We start from the raw sequence: 18,407 nt of genomic DNA on the forward strand, positions 1-18,407 counted from the left end.
TCAATTCAGTTTACATTAAGCTTGCTGCAAATCTCATTTACATTTCCTGCAGAATTTTAAATTCCTCTGCAATTGCTCTAAAATCCTGATTCACTGCAATTTTGTTTCTCTGTTTACATTGCTCTCAATTTACTTTCCTGCAATTTAAGCTTTCTGCAAGAGTTCTAAGCTTTGATCTATTGCTTTCTTTAATTTCCAGCACCCAACCCCCCTTTACATTTAATGAAATTTACATTTTTTGTCATTTAAGATTCTTGCAATTTACATTTCTTGCTCTTTAAGATTTTGCTCATTTACTTTCTACAACTTTTAATTCACTGCCATTTACTTTCTGTTGGCTACATTCCATCAAATTTCACTTCAATGTTAGCTTGACTAAACTAATCACCCACTAAAGTTGCTTGAACCATCAATCCCTGTGGGATCGACCTCACTCTAAGTGAGTTTTACTACTTGATGCGACCCGGTACACTTGCCGGTGAGTTTTGGTGTTGGAATTCGGTTTCAACCCATCAAGTTTTTGGCATCGTTGCCGGGGATTGATTTAGATCAACAATGATTAAGTGGGTGAGAAGTCTAGATCAAGCATTTTTTTTTTGTTTTTGTTCTCTGTTCTAAGTTGAAACCAAGGTGTTTGTGTTTTTGCCTCACTAAGAAATTCTTTCTCTGTGACATGAATTTCAATTTTCATTGATGGTGCGTTTTACAAAATACAAATGGAGTTCAACTCATCTTATGGTCAAACAAAATTTTATGGGATATTACCCACCATCACCAATTTCTAATGGTGGCTGGGAATATCACCAAGAAACTTCAAATTCCGGGTACTCCAATTCATGGAGCTATGCTTCAGAACCACAAGATGAGAAAGAAAATCATATGGGATATTTTCTTCCACCACAAAATGATTCAAGTCATTATTCCAATGGTGGCTGGGAGTATTACTAGGAAACTGCAAATTCTGAGCAGTCAAGTCACATGAGAGATTGTCCAATAGCCAAAGACTCACAACCAAAACAAACTTTCAATAGCCAAAGACTCTCAAAGCTTGAGTCCATGCTCAAAAGATTTGCAGAGGAGACAAAGAAGTACTGAGAAGAATAAGAAAAGTCCCTCAAAAACATGGGAGTAAGGTTAGCTCAATTGTTGAGTGCAACGAAGAAAAAGGAAGGGCTCATGGAACAACCAATTCAAAAGGCTTTTGATGAAGAAAATACTCCAAAAATCATACAGCAACCATGTCTTGAATTCAAGAAAGTGAAGGCAATTAACAAAAGCACCGAGAAGAGGATTGTGACCAAGATACCAAGGACAAAATTCAAGAGGAGGTCAACTACAAGCAATCCAACCCCTGGACCACTAGCAAGCAAGCTCAATCAAGCCATGAACAAAAGAAAGCTTGCTGAGAGGAAACCAAGAAAGGGGACAATAGCTGAAACTTCTCCCCCCTTAAAGTCATTCCTCTTAACAAATTGGAAGAAGAGGAAGAAAGTGAATAACAACGTGTCAAGCTAATGACACTAAAAGAGCGCTTGTTGGGAGGCAACCCAACCTTGGGTAACATTTTATTTCTTTGTCTAGTTCATTTTCTCTGTCTGTTTAGCTTAAATCTCAATAAATTGGCATATGGTTACATTCTAAGTTTGGTGTTGCCCTACAACAAACTGTTTTCCATCTTCATGGATGATTGCATCAATTTTACATAGAAGTGTCACACTAAGATTCTAAGTTTGGTGTGCCACTTAATTTTCTATGCAAGTCATCCAGCAGCACCACTTGTTTGTATAATCACAATGCCTCTGCAGTTTTATTTTTCTCTTTTGATTTAACATTTTTCATTCTATTTGCTGTAGTTATTTTTCTGTTTTTTAAATACTTTCCTCTAGTTTGCTTATTAAACTGTCTTTGTTAGTACATCACCAAGAGGTCCTTATTCATGACATATTCTTGGCTTGGTGATTGTACTTAACAAATAACAGTTTCATTTGCTTAGTTTTAATTCAAATAAATTGACATATGATTGCATTCTAAGTTTGGTGTTGCTATGCAATAAAATTTGGTTCCAATTCTTACAAGATACTTGCATTAATTCCAAGTGAAAGTGTCACACTAAGTTTGGTGTGCCACTTATCTTTTATGCAATGCATTGTGCACACCTTCTTATCTATGCAATCAAAATGTCTCTGTCTCTTGTGCCTTGATTGTTATCTTTAATTTTGCTTGCTTAAAACACATGTGCTACTAACATTTCATTGTATAAAACATTCATGATCCATCTTAGCCCCATAGCCATTGTTCTAATTGTTGCTTGAGGATGAACAAGCATTCTGAATTTGGCAACGGAAAGGGAAGAATGGGAGAAAAATGACAACAATAGAAAAGATGAATTACAAGGTTGTAAAGTTCCTTTTCTTCTCCTTTGTTTCGAGCACTTTAAATTGCCTGATTGTCTTTATGTTCTCTGTATGCATGTGTGGTATGAATGAGCATAGCCTGAATTATGATCTGTAACATGTTGCCATGCCATTATGACTACCAACTTGAGTTTTGTAAAGTTTAAAGCAGTAAAGTATCATGATCATAAACAAACAAGGCATTAAAGAAGAACTTAGCATGTGCATACAAGTATTGGAAGGCTAGTATGGTTAATTGTTGCTCAATTGCATTAGATTTTATTTAATTGAAGTTTTCATCTAGGACATTTTGTGAAATCTTTTAAAATCATGAAAACCTTGAAAAAGTAATTACAAATTAAAGCAAGAAAAGAAAAAGGGGAAGAATGAGAAAGTTGAAGGCTCTGAGTACCAATGACAATTGTCAAGTACTTGTGGTATTTATGTATCAAGTAAAAAGCTTGAAAACAAAACACTTAGAAGTCAAGGCTAGGCTCAAGTGCAAAAGCACTCCCTCAAAGCTCAAGGCTCTGAGCATCAATGATTAGAGAGTCAAGAAAAGAAACAAATGAGCTTAATGAAGTCCTCTAATTAAATGCTTGTGGTGCTTATGTATCAAGTGGTAATACTTGAAAACAAAGCATTTAGAGTCGTAGCTTTGTTATCAACTCATGGGGTAAAGCACCCAAAAGGAGAAGCTAATAAGAAAATCAAAAGCTTGTTTCAAGGAAGAAATATAAGAAAAAGATTTCATAAATTGAGCTAGACAGAAGCATCAATCATTTACATTTCTTTTGTGATTGTAGCATGCTTAGAAAACTAGCTTACCATAAACATTGAGTTGCTATTCTTCTTACCTTGGATTGTCAATCTCTATTGCATGATTCTTTTCTTGCTTGGGGACAAGCAAGGTTTAGGTTTGGTGTTGTGATGACATGTCACCATGTCATGTTTTTCTATGCTTTTTCATACAAGAAATAGATAATTAGTGCTTAATTATTGCATTCTTTTGTGCTTAAATGGTATATTTCCTTGATCTTTTGATTTTATAAATTTTGTAGAAAATAGGAAGAAAAAGAAGCAAAGAAGCACAAAATAAGCTAAAAAGAAAAAAAAGCTTTGGGGCACACTTTGAAGTTGGAGCACACTTTGGAGCCTTAGGCCACGCTTTTAAAAGCGTGGCCCATGACCAAATCAAGGAAGATTGATAATCAGCACAGCCACCCAGAAGCTCAATGTTTGCGCCAACGTTTGCCTCAAACGTGAGGTCAAACGTTGGCTAAGGAATACCTTGGGAAATGTTGCTCCCCACAGCCTGAAGGGGTATACTTCCAACAAGAATAACTTGAGCTACAGAGCTCCAAATGAGGTGATTTAAAAAGCAATAAAAAGTAGGGATTGAGATCTTTCCAAGCATATATGGCACTACATGGTGGACACTAATTATGAGGGAGAAAACTGCCCCAAAAGTGCATAGATGAACATGGTGTCAACCTGTAGTAAGGCCAGCTGACCTCTGCACCTTTGATGGAGTATAACTCGAGCTGTGAAGCTCTAAACTACGCGCTCCCAAATGGCATTGGAAAGTAGACATTCAGGGATTTCCAACAATATATAATAGTATGGGGTGGACAATGCGTTTGAGCCTCCAGAATTTGGCATTTTCGTCCACGTTTGAGTGCTAATGTTGCCTCAAACGTTGCACACCGCCGCCAGCGACCCTGTCCCCTTCAAAGGGGGGCATAACTTGAGTTGTATACGTCCAATTGAGGTGATTCCAGTTGTTTTAGAAAGCTGACATTTAGAACTTTCCAACCATATATAATAGTCTATAGTGGGCATGAAATTGGCATCGATGACAAGAGGACAAAGTAGCGTCCCAAGACTTGATGTGCAACAAGGGAGTCAACGTTTGCTTCCACGTTTGCCTCAAACGTGAGGTCAAATATTGCTTGAAAACGTTGCTTGAATGACAGCCTGGGAGGAGCCTCACGTTTGTACCAACGTTTGAGGCAAACGTGAGGCCAAACGTTGCTAGATGAATGCCCTAGAGGAAGCCCACGCCTGCCCAACGTTTGCGTTCAAGTTGGCCTCAAACGCCACCTCCAACGCTAGCAAAGTTCAGCCAGGATTGAAGTTGGATGCCCAACATTTGCGTTCATGTTTGACTTCAAACATGAGGTCAAACGGCAGTGACAGATGGTTGGCTGGTCTGTAAAACGTCCTTACACGAAGATGTTTGAGTCAACGTTTGACCCCAAACGTTGACTCAAACGTGAATGCTCCAAAGTCCAAACTGCAAGCAGATTTCTTCTCATGACCAAGAGCGATCAAGTAGGGCCATTTTCAACTCAAATCCAAAGCAAGTTAAGCCCATTACCATCACTCAAAGGCACAAGAGATAGTTAAAATAGGAATTTCATTTAATTGTAATTTGTTTTTAATTTCACTTTTATTTTTCATTTTCATTTTGTAAAGCCTATATAAGGCATCATTTTCATCTTTGTTAAAGAGGTTGGCTCTAATAGAGAGCATTAAAGGTTTGCTCCACTAGGGAGCATTAGGATTAGAGAGCTCTCTCTTAATTTTCATTTTTGTTTTGAATCTTGGGTTGAGAATTAAAAAAATTCTGTTTCAATCTCACCTTGAGAATTCTCTCTGTTTGCTTGTCTGCATAATTCAAGAAATTTTGAATTGGGATTTGAATTCTCTTTACTGCTTTCATTTTCTACTTCTTCTGCAATTTGTTCTTTAAATTTTCTGTAATTATTCTCTTGTTAGATCAAGGAAGGACTTGAGATCTAGACTTATTTTCTAGTCTCCTCAACCCCTGAGATCCTCAACTTCCCTTTAACTATTGCAATTAAGCTACATTTTACTTTCTGTTTGGTTCCTCAATTTAGTTTACATTAAGCTTGCTGCAAATCTCATTTACATTTCCTACAAAATTTTAAATTCCTCTGCAATTGCTCTAAAATCCTATTCACTGCAATTTTGCTTCTCTGTTTACATTGTTCTCAATTTACTTTCCTGCAATTTAAGCTTTCTGCAAGAGTTCTAAGCTTTGATCTATTGCTTTCTTTAATTTCCAGCATCCAACCCCCCTTTATATTTGATGCAATTTACATTTCTTGTCATTTAAGATTCTTGCAATTTACATTTCTTGCTCTTTAAGATTTTGCTCATTTACTTTCTGTAACTTTTAATTCACTGGCATTTATTTTCTGTTGGCTACATTCTATCAAATTTCACTTCAATGTTAGCTTGACTAAACTAATCACCCACTAAAGTTGCTTGATCCATCAATCCCTGTGGGATCGACCTCACTCTAAGTGAGTTTTACTACTTGATGCGACCCGGTACACTTGCCGGTGAGTTTTGGTGTTGGAATTCAATTTCAACCCATCACCATTCGATGCCGTGATATGTTTATTAAGTGTTTTCGGGATTTACAGGGCAGGAATGACTTAGAGGATGGAAAGAAAGCATGCAAAAGTTGAAAGAATACAAGAAATTAAAAGAATTGCTGAGCTGTCAAGCCTGACCTCATTGTACAAATCAATCATAACTTGAGCTACAAAGGTCCGAATGAGGCGGTTCTAATTGTGTTGGAAAGCTAACATCTGGGGCTTCAAAAGGATATAAAATTTGCCATAGTTTCCATGCAGTTAGGTGACGCGTACCCGTGGATGACGCGTACGTGTGACCTTGCAAAAGTTCAGCGACGCGTACACGTGATGTACGCATACGCGTGACGTGCGCCATATGCAGAAATTGCAGAAGATGCTGGGGGCGATTTTTGGGCTCCTTTTTGGCCCAGTTCTAAGCCCAAAAACATAGATTAGAGGCTACAGAGTGGAGGAATCTGGGAGACAACTTTCATTCACATAATTTTAGGTTTTAGATGTAGTTTTCTAGAGAGAGAGGCTCTTTTCTCTCTCTAGGTTTTAGGATTCTTAGGTTTAGCTATTTTCAATTTTACATTTCTACTTTACTTTAATTTAGTTTCTCTTCTACTCTTATTTATTCTAGCACTTTAGTTTTTCTTCTTTTGGTGATTTATTTATTTATCCACTTTAGTTTATGAATTCTCATGTTAGATTCAATTTCCCTTTTTAATGCAATTTGAGGTATTTCATATTTATTGCTCATTTCTTCGTTTATTATTATTGATGTTTACAATTGGTTGTTTGGATTTAATATTCCTTGCTAGTTTTCTATGTTTTTATGTTGTGCCTTTCAAGTGTTTGATAAAATGCTTGGTTGGATTTTAAATTAGATTTTTATGTTCTTAGCTTAGATTGAGTAATTGGAGACTCTTGAGTTATCAAATTCTTTTGTTGATTAGCAATTGAAAGTTGCTAGTTGATCTGAATTCCACTAAAGCTAGTCTTTCCTTAGGAGTTGACTAGGACTTGAGAAATCAAATTGATTATTTCCACTTGACTTTCCTTCATAGTTAGAGGTTGACTAAGTGGAGCAATGGACGATTCTTGTCACAATTGATGATGATAATGAGGATAGGACTTCTAATTATCAATCCTTGCTAGGAATTTTCATAATTATTAGTTTATTTTCTTATCATTTACATTCCTTGTTCCACATTTCAAAAACCCAAAAAGATACAATCCCATAACCAATTATAAGTACACTTCCCTGCAATTCCTTGAGAGATGACCTTAGGTTTAAATACTTCGGTTAATTTTATTGGGTTTGCTTAAGTGACAAACAAATTAAATTTGATTGAGGTTTAATTGTCAGTTTAGAACTATACTTGCAACGCGGTTATTTTTGTGAAATTCTTTATCGACGATTTCCCCCCGTCAAAGCACAAGAAAGCAATTGGTTGGAGCTTGGCCGACATTGTGGGGATTGACCCCTGTATGTGTATGCATCGTATTTTTCTCCAAGAAGGAGCTCGGCCGGTTAGACAACCCCAAAGAAGGCTCAACCCCACGATTCTTGATGTGATGAAAAAGGAAGTCACAAGGCTACTTGATGTGAATATTATCTATCCGATTTCCGACAGTGAGTGGGTGAGCCCGGTCCAAGTCGTTCCAAAGAAATCAAGAACCACTACTGTCAAAGAGGATGATGGATAAGAGGTCACTACAAGAGTGCAAAATTCTTGGCGAGTATGCATTGATTATAGGAGGCTAAACGCCGCAACAAGGAAAGACCATTACCCCTTGCCATTCATTGACCAGATGTTGGACCGACTTGCAGGTAAATCTCATTATTGCTTTCTTGATGGTTTTATTGGCTACTTCCAGATACACATTGCTCCCGAGGATAAGGAAAAGACCACCTTTACTTGTCCCTTTGGCACCTTTGCTTACAAAAGGATGCTATTTGGGTTATGCAATGCACCCGCCACTTTTCAGCGGTGCATAACTAGTGTCTTTTATGATCTTATGGAGAGTTGCATGGAAGTCTTTATGGATGATTTCATTGTATATGGGGTTTCTTTTGATAGTTGTTTAGAGAACTTGGCCAAAGTCTTAAAGAAGTGTGTTGACACTAACCTTGTGCTCAATTTCGAAAAATGTCACTTCATGGTGAGGCAAGGCATAGTGTTAGGACACGTAATTTCTGATAAGGGCATTTCTGTGGACCCAGCCAAGGTTGATGTCATTACCAGTTTACCTCACCCCTCTTTTGTGAGGGAGGTCCGTTCTTTTTTGAGGCATGCAGGATTCTATAGGCGCTTTATCAAGAATTTCAGCAAGATTGCATTACCATTATCATGCCTACTCCAAAAGGATGTGGACTTTGAGTTTGATAGTGCTTGTGCCGAGGCATTTGAGGAGTTGAGGAGAGCTCTTACCACGGCACCAATTGTGAGGGACCCTGACTGGACGCAGCTGTTCGAGATCATCTGCGACGCGTCAAATCATACCGTAGGTGCCGCGCTTACACAGCGCGATGATAAGCTCCCTTACATCATTGCTTATTCCTCAAAGACATTGGATGCGGCACAATCCAACTATACCAATACGGAAAAAGAGCTCTTAGCTATTGTTCATGCATTGAATAGATTTAGATCTTACTTGCTAGGCTCCAAAATAGTGGTATACACGAATCATGTAGCTTTAAAGTATTTGTTGACAAAGAATGAGTCGAAACTTAGGCTCATACGTTGGATCTTGCTCTTGCAAGAGTCTGACATTGAGATTAGAGATCGAAGTGGTTACAAAATTTAGTTGCGGACCATCTAAGCCGCCTTGAAAATCTTAAATATGACCCATTTCTGATTGACGACTCATTCCATTTGGATGGTTTGCATGCTGTTTCAGATAACTTTCCTTGGTTTGCACCTATGGCGAACTACTTGGTTGCTAATATTTTCCCTCCCAACTTTTCAAAACATCAAAGGGATAAGTTGAGGAGTGATTCCAAATATTATATTTGGGATGATCCTCACTTGTGAAAAAGGAGAGTAGACCAAGTAATTCGAAGGTGTGTCCCAGAATCCGAATTCCAACCTATCCTTGAATTCTGTCATTCATCCAAGTGTGGCGGCCACTTTGGTCCACAACGGATAGCTAAAAAGGTTTTCGATTGTGGATTCTGGTGGCCAACATTGTTCAAAGATGCTAACCAATTCTGTGTGTCATGTCACCAATGTCAAAAGTCCGGAAATGCATCCCAAAAGGATGAAATGCCTCAACAACCAATGTTGTTTTATGAAATATTTGATGTATGTGGCATAGACTTTATGGGGCCATTTCCTAACTCAAGTGGATATATGTACATCCTGTTAGCGGTTGATTACGTATCAAAGTGGGTAGAAGTACCTACCCGCCTTGATGACGCTAATACTGTGGTTTCTTTCATTAGAAACAATATTGTATGCCGCTATGGGTCGCCACGAGCAATTGTGAGCGACCAAGGTTCTCACTTTTGCAACAGGAAGGTAGAAGCACTACTCAAGCGATATAGGGTACTACACAAGATTGCAACCGCTTATCACCCCCAAACAAATGTGCAAGCGGATGTGTCTAACCGAGAGATAAAGCGAATTTTGGAAAAAGTTGTGAGTCCACAAAGGAAAGACTGGAGCTCTCGGTTGGAAGAGGCATTGTAGGTATATAGGACACCCTATAAAACTTCGTTAGGGATGAGTCCCTTTCGGATCGTCTATGGGAAGGCATGCCACCTCCCAGTGGAAATTGAACATAAGGCCTATTGGGCGGTTAAGCAGTGTAACATGGATTTCACCAAGGCGGGTATAGCCAGGAAATTGCAACTAGAGGAACTTGAATGCCTTAGGATAGAGGCCTATGAGAATGCACGGATCTACAAAGAGCAAACTAAGGCATTCCATGATCACCATATTCGCAAGAAAGATTTTTAAGAAGGTGACGAGGTTCTTCTATACAATTCAAGGCTCAGATTCATGCCCGAAAAGCTCCGTTCAAGGTGGGAAGGCCCCTTTAAAGTGAAAGGAGTGATGCCCTATGGTGTGGTCGAGCTATTCTACCCTCAAAGTGGTGCAACATTAAAGGTGAATGGCCACAGGGTAAAGAAGTATCATGGCTATAAGTCACCGAAGGAGTTGGAGGTATTCCTACTTAAGGATGCACCCAAAGGAGGAGAAGCTTATGCTCATGACCGTCTAACTTAAAGACATTAAAGAAAAGTGCTAGGTGGGAGACACCCCACCATGGCATGATCTTCCATTGTACATAATTTCTTGCATATAGTTTTAGAACCTTGTTGGATTTTGTGATTGCTCGATGTTGTTGGATTTGTTTAGGTATACTAGATTTTGTTAATGTTGTTGAATTGTTGATATTCATGTAGATTTCATTGATCTTGGTTTGGTTGAATTGGTAACGTGGAAGAAAATGCTTCATTTTGAGTATTGCATGAATTTGTGAGTGTTTTCTTGACTATCTAGCTTGAATTCCTGCCATGAATGTGTTGAGATTGCCTTTCTTTATGTTAAAAAAACGTCGTTCCACGCATAGGAGTGGACAACGCGTACGCGTCGATGCTTTTTTTCCAACCTCTGGTACAAAAACCAGAGAGTTGTGCTGGGCCTGTGCCAATTCTGTAGTGGGAGCACAATGCTTCCCGCGCGTGCACGTCTACGACGCGTACGCATCAATAGCCCATAACGCAACCCACGCGTGAGCGTGGGTGACGCATACGCATCGATTGCTGAGTTCGCAACCTCTGGTACAAAAACCAGAGAGTTGTGCGAGTTTTATGCTACATTTGTGTGAGGGGCACAATCTCACCCCACGCGTGCATGTCGTATGATGCCTACGAGTCGCTGGAACATTGGCACACCCACGCGCAAGCGTGGGCGACGCGCACGCGTCGGTTGCTAATTTTGCAACCTCTGGTACATTTTCCAGAGAGTTGTGCCACTTTTGTGCGCAACGCACAACTGTTTCCAAGCGTGCGCGTCCCATGATGCGTACGTATCCCCTCTCCTTTCTTACGCGTGGGTTTCTGGTCATCCACGCATACGCGTGGATGACGCGCATGCGTCGCGTCCCCGACGCAGCTGATATGCAGCGCGCCTTGTTTCAAATCCTTCATTATTCTTCTCCTTCTACTCCTTCCTCCCCTCTTCTCCACTCTTCCTAGCCCCTTGTCTCCACCCATTGCCACCGGCGACTTCATCCACCGGCGACCACCACCTTCGGCAGTCCCACACTCTATTTCTTTCTCCTTTCTTTTCTCATTTCTTCACTTGCACTCTACCTTACCTTCTTCTTCTTGTCTCAAGGGTCTTACTCTTCCTCCTTCTCTTTTGTCTTTGTTTAATTTTCTCTTACTAGTTGCATTTATTTACTCTCTTCCATTTATTCTTAGTTGCATTTTGTTTAAATTGTTCTTGTTTAGTTGCCTTCTTTTTTTTATATATTTTCCATTGGTGTTGAACTTTGAGCTCTCTCTTGCATTGATGGGTTATTTTGATATATCTTGACTCCATTGTGATTATGTGGTGTTGTTATGATGATTGGTATTTCATTTTGGGATGTTACATTTTTTATTTCTCTCCAATTTGCTTATTGTTTGAAGATTGCACACCAAGTGTTTGTTGAAAAGCACATATACCATTTTGGTTCATTTTTGACATTATGCTTCCAACTTAGTGCTTCTCTTCCATATACTTGTGTTTCTTTATTTGCATTGAGCCTTTATGCTTCATATTTGCCATTCTTATGCTCATTACCCATGACTTGCTTCTTCATAGCATTTTGCAAGATTAGTAATCCCACGTTTTCTAACTCCACCTCCTTCTATTGCATGCTCCATTGTCTTGGAGTTAGATTAGGTGCATGATTTTCTTGTGCTTATTATCTGTCTTGCATGTGTTACTTTGTTTTCTCATTGATGCTTGAGTTTATTCTTCTCATGCCTTATACTTGCATGCTTCTCCTACTCTTGCATCTCATGCTAGTGGTATATCGCATGATTACATTGTTGTCTTGTTTACATGTTGCAGCTGTCATGTCTTCGAGACACTTTATTCCTTTGTGGCATTATTTATCACTTGCATGTTATTCTCCACGTGTTGTTTCTTTGAGTTTAATGTTTCCTCTTTTCCTTCCTTTTTCAGGATGGCCACCAAAAAAGCAAGGAAAAGGCGTCAAAAAATCCGGCCACAAAAAGAGCACCTCAAAGATCAACCACCAAGGTGCGCCCTACACCACAAGCTAAACCCCTCTCCAAGAGGGTGCAAAAGATTATTCATATTGATGAGCAAGAGAAGGGTAACCCTGCAAAGGACCCCACAAGGTTTTCTAACCGCTTTTGTGAGCTCATGTTCCTCGCTATGGTTGAATGAAGTTATCATTCTGAATATCTCCTCGCCCCTCCAAAGCACATTGTTCAGTTTGTGATGCTCTGAATTGAGAGGCGACAATGGGATTTCTAATGCGGAGACCGCAGGAAGCCAACCTTTCTTGGGTGGTGGAGTTCTACTCAAACTACCACTTCCCTTCTCTTTAGTCAGTTTTTGTGAGCCAGAAGCAAGTCCCAGTTTTAGAAGAAGCTATTCAAGGGATACTTAAGGTCTTACCAGTGGCGGATGGGACAGACGGTTACCAAGAGGTCCTACGTCGACGCAATTAATTTGAGTTTGATTGGGATTCGATCCTTAAGGTCATTGGCCAACCGAAAACACATTGAACCCAAGGGAAACTCAGGCTCTGGCCTAAGTGCATTGACGCACGTGCACTTACTGTGGAAGCTCGAGCGTGGGCTCAAATCTCGTCCCACTTCATCCTTCCAAGCACTCATGAGTCATCCATCACAGCGGACTTAGCTCTCCTTGTTTGGTGCATTCTCACAGAGAGGCCAGTCTACATCCCTCTTCTCATCCGACAAGCGATGGATCACGTCCATGCTAAGGATAACCTCCCTTTTCCCGCCTTGGTATCAGATTTGGTTGCTGCTGCTGGTGGCCCACACGAGGCTAAGGACATGAAGGCGATGATTCCAACGAAGGGCGACATTGTCCCGAGCGGAAGATATCTTAAGCCTCCTACGGACACCACAAGCCTTGACATAGCTCCCCCTTTGACATCCCAACCACTTCATCAGCACCATAGAAGTCAACCCACCAACTGATTCTTGAGCTCATTGCAAAGGTGGATCGATATGAGCGGTAGAACAAACGCCGATTTGCTTACATGAAGAAGCTTTGGGGTTGTGTTAACCCACCTATGGAAGAGCCGGACATTTCCACATCCACTTTAGATCACAGTGAAGCAGGCACTCAAGATACGGATGATGGAAGTGGCGACCCGAATCCCACTTTGCGTATCACAAATGGCACGGAGGACCGTGTAAATCTCTAAGTGTGGGGAGGTCAGTTACCGACTTCCGTAGGTAACAACCTTTTTCCTTTCAACACCCATAATTTTGATTTTATTTTGTTAATTAGGGTAAATTGCATAGTTAGTTTTTGTATTTGAAGACTTTTTGCATGGTAGTTTCTTTTTGTTAGGACTACTTGGTTAGGGTGATGACTTCTTTCCCAAGAAATTATCTTTAGGGCACCCTACCAATTTTTTAAAAAAAATTTTGTAAACTTGCTTTGAAGAATTTATTTTGGAACATAGTTTTGAGTTAAGAACACAAGCATGTGAGTTTTGAGCCTAATTGTGTGGTTACATCTTATAACCATTTATTTCAATTCTTGTGTGCAATATTCTCTTTCTATGATTGTAATCTTTGATTTGTTGAATTTTATATGTCCATTATTTCATGTATGAATGCACTTATATGATTGAGGCCATTGTTCACTGAGCTCACTTACCCAAATAGCCGACCTTTTATCTTCCATTGTTAGCTAACTTGAGCCTATGTTTAACACATTTGTTCTTAATTTTAGCACATTACAAGCTTCAAGTGAAAAATAATGAATGTACCTTGTTTGGATCTTTGATTAGCTTAGGCTAGTGAGAGTGCTTATCATTCAAGTTTGGGAGAGTTGGTAACATTGGTTGGGATAAAAGAGTATTTTTATATTTTTGTCAAAATTTTGGGAATTGGGTACATGCTCATGCATTAAATGTTTAAACTATATGCATTGATACTCTTGTATATACTTTAGTTGGAAAAATATGATAAAAAAATGATGATGAAAAAATAAAGAGAAAAGCAATAAAAGGGGACAAAACGCCCCAAAGTAGAGTTCAATAATATCAATGCATAGAGGATGTGAATTGAAAAGAGAATGCATGAGTGTATGAAAAAGTGAGGATTATGAGTAGTTAGGTTTGTTTAGAATTTTATAGGTTGTTATATAGGTTAGGTGGGAAGCTTAGTGTTCCGAGGGTTACCTGAAACTGAAGGTCGATCTCGGAGGAGATCTGCTGTGGTGGTTAGAGCTGTCGTGTCCGACTTGCTGGACCTTGAGATGTTGCTGATCCTTGATCACCGGAGGGGGTGGTACTTGTAAGAGACTCCAATGCCTAAGTTAGGACGGGCTTTAAGCAGGTTTTTTGTGTAGATCAGAGTATGAGTTATACCTGGGTGCTCCAGTATATTTATAGTAGTGTAGAGTGACATTTCTGGAGATAAGTTTGTTATCTTATCTTATCTTTGAGCGAAGTCACCTTATCTTTTAGGCCAGCCGCCTTTAGAGTGGGCTGCGTCCTTTTATTTGGGCCTACTTAGGCCTCTGAGGCGTTTTGTCCGAGCTCTTTGCGAAGAGGTCGGTAATGGACCAACCTTCCAAGAGGTCGGCCTATTTGCTTTAGATTATCTCGGATCTTATAACTCGGACAGGTGTATGAACAGTGCCCCTGCTTGAGCTTCGACCTTCCTATGAGGACGTGCTTTTAAGCTTCGACCTCTTTAGGAAGTCGTGTTCAAGCATCTTCCTTGGTTCATGTCCGATCCACCTTTGAGTGGTAATGTGGGTTTTTTACCCTTGCCTTTTTGGATCATGCCTTGCTTTGAGTTTGTGTTGTCAACCCTCTGCTTTGGCGGAGTTGTCCTTGTGGCTTAGTGTCCGGGCTTTTAGTGACTTGTCCGATAACTTTTTAGTGTTCTTTATATAGAACATTTTTAGTCTCGGATGACTTTTGTAGCCCTGTTTTGAGCGCCATCCTTCCTTGAGCGGAGTTGTATCCCTTTTGGCTAAGAACTTTTGAGCCTTTAAGTTGTTTCTCAACCTTTAGGCTTGTTCTTTTTCGAGATCGTACTTGCGCCTCTCCTTAGATGACGTCGACCTGAACGACTTTGCTACCCGGGCTTTTTAGTCACATTCTGATAAACCACTATTTTATGGTTTATCTTGTGCTCAATTGAGTGGATTTTGTCAACTCTTTACCCACTTATTCATAATATTTGCATGGTTTTATATTGCCTTCCTAATTATGTGCTTTGATTGAAAACATGCTTCTTTGATCTTATATTTGCTTATTATTAATCCTCTCTTATTACCATTAGATGCCTTGATATGTGTATTAAGTGTTTTCAGATATTATAAGGCAGGAATGGCTTGGAGGATGGAAAGAAAGCATGCAAAAGTGGAAGGAATGCAAGAAGTTGGAGAAATTGCTAAGCTGTCCAGCCTGACCTCTCTGCACTCAAACGGCTATAACTTTCGCAACAAAAGTCCAAACGACGCGGTTCCAGTTGCGTTAGAAAGCTAACGTCCGGAGCTTCGATTTGATATATAATATGTTATAGTTTCCCTGACGCTAAACGACGCGACCGCGTGATCCATGCGGCCACGTCGCGGTGACAGAAATCCAGCGTGGCAAAATTTGAAACCAGCGAATTCTGGACTGTTTTTGACCCAGTTTGCGGCGCAGAAAACACAGATTAGAGGCTATAAAGTGGGGGACTGCATCCATTCATAGGAGGCTCTCATATTTACAATTTTAGGAGTAGATGTAGTTTTTAGAGAGAGAGAGGTTCTCTCCTCTCTCTTAGGATTAGGATTTAGGATTTCTCTTAGTTTTAGGAGTGACTCTCAATCCCAGGTTCTTTATTTTTATTTAATTTATGAACTCTTTCATGTTACATATAATTTTCTTAATTAATGTTATTTGAGGTATTTCCATTCATGATTGCTTTCTTTTATTTACATGATTACTGCTTCCCACCTGAAGACATTTTTTTATTCAGTAAATTTACCATTTTCTTCTTTTTGGCTTTGGCTAAGTAATTGGTAACGCTTGAGCTGTCAATAAAGGAGTGGTTGAAATTGGGAGTTGCTCCAATAACTCTAGTCTTTCCATCGGAATTGACTAGGACCTGAGGATTAAGCTAATTAATCCACTTGATCTACCTTCATAGTTAGAGGTTAACAAAGTGAGACTAAAATCCAAATTTCATCACAACTGATAAGGATAGGACCTCCAGTTCTAATACCTTACCAAGAGTTTATTTTTATTGTTATTATTTTATTTCTTCTGCCATTTACTATTATTGCTTCTTATCTTATACATTAATAGAACCCCCAATTTTCAAGACTCAACCAATAATAAGAACACCTCCCTGCAATTCCTTGAGAAGACGACCCGAGGTTTAAATACTCGGTTATCAATTTAAAAGGGGTTTGTTACTTGTGACAACCAAAATATTTGTACGAAGGGATTTTTGTCGGTTTAGAGACTATATCTACAACGCGACTGTTTTTATGACATTCTTTACTGGCAAAAATCCTAACGTCGAAATGGCGCCGTTGCCGGGCAATTGCAAACGTGTGCCTTATTATTGGTTATTGTAAATATTTTTATTTTTGCTTGTTTATTTGTTTTTATTTTTGTTTTTTATTTTTGCTTTTTCTTAAGTTAAGAGGTTATTGGATTTTATTTTAAAAATTTTTATCTTATCTTATCTTATTTCAAAAATCAAATTTCAAAAATTCAAATTTCAAAATTTAATTTTCAATTTCAAAATTTAAATAACCTTTTAATTTAAATTTGTTTTTATTTTCATTTTTAATTTTTATTTTGCTACTATGAACTCTCACCCCTTTGGCTATGAGTCTGGTTAGAATTATGTTGCAGGAAGAAGAAATTACAATGAGAACAGGCATCAAGGTTGAAACAATCAAAGATGGGAGGAGCCACAAGGATTTGATCAACCCTCATGGAAACAACCACCTCCAATGGACTATCAACAACCACTACCATATGCCTATGAACCCTTTCTTCAACACAACTTTGAACTACCACACTCACAAGCCAACTACCACCATTCACCTCCATATGACCCTAACCCTCAACCACCATACCAACCACCTTATGAGCCATATGAACCGTATATAGAACCACCCCAATTCCAACCCAATTACTCCCAAGAACCACCACTTTAATATTCATCATCTCCATATCCATCAATCCAAGAGCACTATGATCTTACTTATTAAAGCCGAGTGCATCAAGAGGCAAAGGATCGTCTCAAGGAAACAATGGATCGATTTCAGGCAACCACTCAACAACTGGGGCAAGTATTAATTCAATGGGCTTCTAGACGCTTAAATACACAAGGATCAGCCACAGCACCATGTGGACAGTCTAGTGAAGAGCGTAGCATGAAGGAAATACAAGAAACCCCAGTGGACAAGACAGAGAATGAATTCACACTAGAACAAGTAGAAGACGCTGTCATTGTTCAAGAAGAAGAAGAAGTGGTTGAAGACTTAGGAGATGCAGAACCTCCATGGGAAGGACAAGACATAGAGCCTCCTTCCAAGACAGTTGAAATTGATGTTGAAGAGGGTGTACAACCTCCAAAGCATATCATATTTGAAGACTTGGAAGAGGTTGATCAAGAGATGGAGATTCAAGAAGAAGAAGCATAACCTCCCATGCCCTTGGAAAGCAACGAAGAGGAGATTGAATTGAAAGAGAGCTACCAAGAGGAAGAGGTTGAAATTGAAGAAGTTTGCAAAGAGGTGGTAATTATCAGAGAAGAGCACAAGGGAGTGGAGCTTGCAATTTCATTAAAAACACCTCCCCCTAAGTTGCCATCATCCTTCACAACATTCAAGTGGGTAAAACTCATATCCCATAGCTTTCTAATTCCACTTGAATATGGGCTACTGGAGACGGATGGTCAACTTAGAGCTCTTTGTGACATTAAGAGTAAGAGGAAGATGGTCAGTGGTAAGAATTGTCCTGCAAGGTTCATTATGGTTGGAAGCTTTAAGTTTAAACACAAAGGTTGGTATAAAGCTCAATTGAATGGGTCTAGGAAGTTGTTTGGACACTTCAGTGAGAATTCAGATTGCTTGCCACCCAGATGGAATCATGATGATCAACAAACAATTGGGTGTAAAAGCAAGATTTGGGATCCCGGAATCTGCTCTGACACTTGTTACCCTGGGAGCCTAAGAATCTGGTTGAAGCTTCTTAAGGGCTTTACATGCTTAGTTTGGGACCCCGGAGGCTACTAGAGATGCAAACATTGGTGGAGATTTCTGGATGAGTTCAAGCACAAGCCACCATAACAGGGAGCTCACCAAATGTCCAACTTAAGGACTTTAACTAAAAGTGCTAGGTGGGAGACAACCCACCATGGTAT

At 39.4% G+C, this 18,407-nt stretch overlaps 1 long non-coding RNA gene across 1 annotated transcript; it reads left to right on the top strand.

The window, feature by feature from the left end:
• Nucleotides 14,008–17,594, top strand: LOC110264683. The gene is made up of 3 exons (XR_002350857.1): nt 14,008–14,142; nt 14,250–14,253; nt 17,582–17,594. It is a non-coding gene; the product is annotated as an uncharacterized LOC110264683 (long non-coding RNA).

Source organism: Arachis ipaensis, chromosome B07 (assembly GCF_000816755.2).
Source record: "Arachis ipaensis cultivar K30076 chromosome B07, Araip1.1, whole genome shotgun sequence".
In the NCBI taxonomy this organism is placed as follows: Eukaryota; Viridiplantae; Streptophyta; class Magnoliopsida; order Fabales; family Fabaceae; genus Arachis; species Arachis ipaensis.